We start from the raw sequence: 3,793 nt of genomic DNA on the forward strand, positions 1-3,793 counted from the left end.
TCCAGGATTCTGGTCACAAGCTGAGGGATGGAGACATTGCACTCTCTTCTCTAGTGCCGTTCTCTCCCTTCTCTCCTTAGGTGGTCAAGACAAGGGAAACCCCCCCTCCAAAACCTCCTCCAAATGTCCTTCACAACCAACTCTTGGTTCACTTCAGAGAGCCAAGAAGGCCAAAAAGGAGATAACCATGTCTCTGGCTGAGACCTCTCGACAGGTTTCAGTTATTGAAACTAACGTTAACCCCGAGGCACCTTCAACTACCCTCCCAAGCTCTTCAGTGATCTCTCCAATCACTGTCGTATCAGTGGCACCTACCCCAACCGCCTCAGTGACTCAAATCATAGAAGGTGTAAATATCAGCGTCGCTACCGCTGAATACCCACCTCTTTTCTCAGCCATTTTCTCTCCTCCTCCTTTTTTGGTCTCTACACTTATTTATGATTCATCAGTGTTGGGTTCAAAATTGTGCTTAAAATGTTGTATTCAAGTTCTCTCATTTTGTAATAGTTAGCTTTATTATTTTTTTAGTATAAATAGATTTTAGTAGCTTAATTGTAATTAGTTCATGCTAATCATTTTGTAATCTCTCTCGATAAATACACATACAAAGCTTGTTGAAAATCTCTCTCTCCTCTCATATTGTGTTCTTGAAGAATTTATCTGATTTGAATGATATTTGGGATTCACAATTGGTATCAAAGCATGATTGCACGAAATCAGAGAAGAAATCATCAAAATTGAAGAATGTTTTTTAAGAATTTTTCTCTATTCTTCTTAATATTCTTCGTGTTCTTCATTTTTTTTCTAAGTTTGATCCAAAATTTTCGGAAAATTTTGTGTTTTCGTGTTAAAATCGTGATCAAACTGTGCATAATTAAATTGTGAATCTTTGTTATTCACAAACTTTTGTGTTTTTGATCATCCAATTTCAAGATTTGGTTGATTTAGTGTTTTTGAATTTTTTTTTCATGTTCTTGAATTTTTTTTTAAACTCGGTCTTTGATCCAATTTTTTTGTTAAAAAGTTGAGTTTTTTGTGTTTTTGCTGTGTTTTGATCCAATTTTTTTAATTCTTTTGTTGTTTTGTTTGTTTTAAATCGCTCAATTTTTTTAGCCCAACAGATTTATCTCAAAGCCCAATTGGTAGCCTGTTTATCTTCATCGCCTATTATCATCTTCATCCTCCAGACATCGCCCATAAAACTTCATCGCACACTCATCGCTCATAATCGCTCATCACAGCCACATAGATAAATCGGATATAGGCTTGACTGAACTTGGAGTTTATCGAACACAGGCCTAGTCGATTTCTAGGTATATCGCTCAAAAGTTTGTTCGGTTTAAGGCATCATCGCTCATCCTCTTCTCCGATACTTTGTTTTCTTACTAAATCGCACGATACTTTGTCCGATTTCACACATTCTTGTCCGGATTGTTCTTAAATCGCTCAACATATCACTCGATTTAGGAGTAAGTCGCTCGTCATCTTGTCCGATTTAGTGCAGACTTGGCCTGATTTTTGTTTCATCGCTCATAGGGGTGACCAGAGTTGGGGTTTATCACTCTAAGGATTCTGAATCGCTCACTGCTTCACTCGGTTTAGTCTTCATCACCCCTCTACTCAATCGATTTAGACTTCTTAGCCGGTTTGTTCTTTATTCACTGTGTTAAATCGGTCAACAAGGAACCAGTCAATTTTTGGGTTTAATCAAACTATTTTATTCGATTTCAAAAATCGCAGACTGTTAGATTTCCCCTTATGTGCAGACTATCGCTGCCTATTTCATCCGGGCTTGAAGTTCATCGTGCACCAGCTTGAGCAATGTCTTCCAGAACATTTTGACTAATGTTTGAAGGTTCAAGGTAGATCAACAAGCCAGCTGGGTTTTTGTTAAATATCTGGAAAATGCAGTATCAACAACGAAGTACAACCTTCTAAATTTTTTGCCAAAGGGGCTGTACGAACAGTTCAGGCGGGTGGCTAACCTATACTTCCTTGCAATCTCATGTTTATTGTTTACACCTGTCAGTCCAATTACAAACGTAATCCCACTAAGCATTGTCCTTTTTGTCTCTCTTATCAAGGAGGCATTTGAAGATTGGAAACGCCTTCAAAATGATACGACAATAAATAATTCTCCTGTTGACTTGCTGCAAGAGAAAAGGGGGAGTTATCTCAGAGCTCAAATAGCAGACTTGGTGAATGCAGCAGTAGCACAAGCTTTAGTTGTGACAACAATATAAGTGGTGTTAACAGAAGTGGGTGTCGGCCTCACATGTCAAAAGCTTTGAGAAGGGAAGCTGAATGCATTTGAATTCTTGGTGCTATCTTGTCTTGTTGTGAATTAGAACATCTTAGACACTTGTACATCTTATCCGGACATTGCTTAAGCTGGATTCATATCTTCTTTGCGCACTTGTTCACCTGGATTTGAATCCTTAGTCAAGGACTTGGCCACGATTTGATTGTTTCTCGGGTCATATCCGGACACGTCTTGTCCGTGTTTCTTTCTCATCGGCTATCACCCGGATACCTTCCTAGGTAACAGTTTTTACGATTTCATCGCATTAGATTCTTGTGATCAATTTGATTTCTGAAATGACAATTTTTTACGACAGGGAATATATAGAGTTTAAAGAGAAATATGATAAATTAAATTCTGACCACAACAAGAACATTTTGTGGATAATTCGTTTAACTGACTATAATGAGAGAGGGAAGGAAGAGAAGAAGATTTTGCAACAAAAGCTGAATGAATTAATGAATAATGTTTCAGGTTCTCAAGATAATTTGAAACTGAACAAACAAATTGAGGACTTAACAGCTAAACTGCATAAATCTGAAAGTGAATTGCTTGATGTTAGGAAATTACTGGATCAAGAGAGAAATAATGTTTTAGAAACTGAAAAGAGGTTTGATGCTGAAAGAAAAGTGTTTGAAAGCAAGATAAAAACATTAGAGCTGAATGTCACATTGCTTTCAAAACAAATATCAGATTTTGAACAAGTTATCATCTTGGAACGATCCAAGTTTGATAAAAAGAAGAAAGAGTATGAAGAAGAATGTCAAAGAAAGAATTTGGAATTGTCTAACAGCATTGTTCAGAAGAAGAAAGCATTAGATGAAGAGAAGAGAGTGTTTGTTCTTGAAAAGAAAAACACTGCTAAGAAAAATGCTGCAATTGCTAAAGAACTTACAGAGAAGAAGAAATGGCTTGACATTGCTTCAGAAAATGAGAAGGGAAGTTCAGAAGAAGAGAGGAAAGAATTTGAGAAAGAATGGAAAAGTTTTGAAAAGCTTAAGAAGGAGTTAGAAGGTAAACTTCTGGATACTTCAAAGAAATTGTCTGATCTTAAGACAGAACTTGACACTGAACAGAAAATGAGAACTGAACTCAAAGAGAAGTATGATTTAGTTGCTGTCGAACGAGACCAACTTTTAAAGAAAGTCAAAGACTTTTCTTGTGCTCAAAGCTCAACTGATTCTCTTTCACAGTGTAAAAACAAGCTTCTATGACTGTTCTAAGTTTAACAGTTATTCGAGCAGTCCTATCTACTGTTTCTAAGAACTATTCTCGTTCTTCAAGTCAGTACTATCAAGGGTACGCTATCAGATCATTCAATACTCATTCAAAAGTTAAAAGCATTTGGGTTAATAAGTCTGAATCTGTTGCGTCCCGTAATTCTGTTGTTACTAATAATCTTCCTTGTTTTGTGAGATCCACTTCTGACTTGATAAATCTTAGCAAGAAAAGGATCATGTACTTCACATACAAAACTACTAATTTTGTGAA

This window comes from Cynara cardunculus, unplaced genomic scaffold (genome assembly GCF_001531365.2).
Source record: "Cynara cardunculus var. scolymus isolate 2C unplaced genomic scaffold, CcrdV1 Un_Scaffold_5130, whole genome shotgun sequence".
NCBI classification, from domain to species: domain Eukaryota; kingdom Viridiplantae; phylum Streptophyta; class Magnoliopsida; order Asterales; family Asteraceae; genus Cynara; species Cynara cardunculus.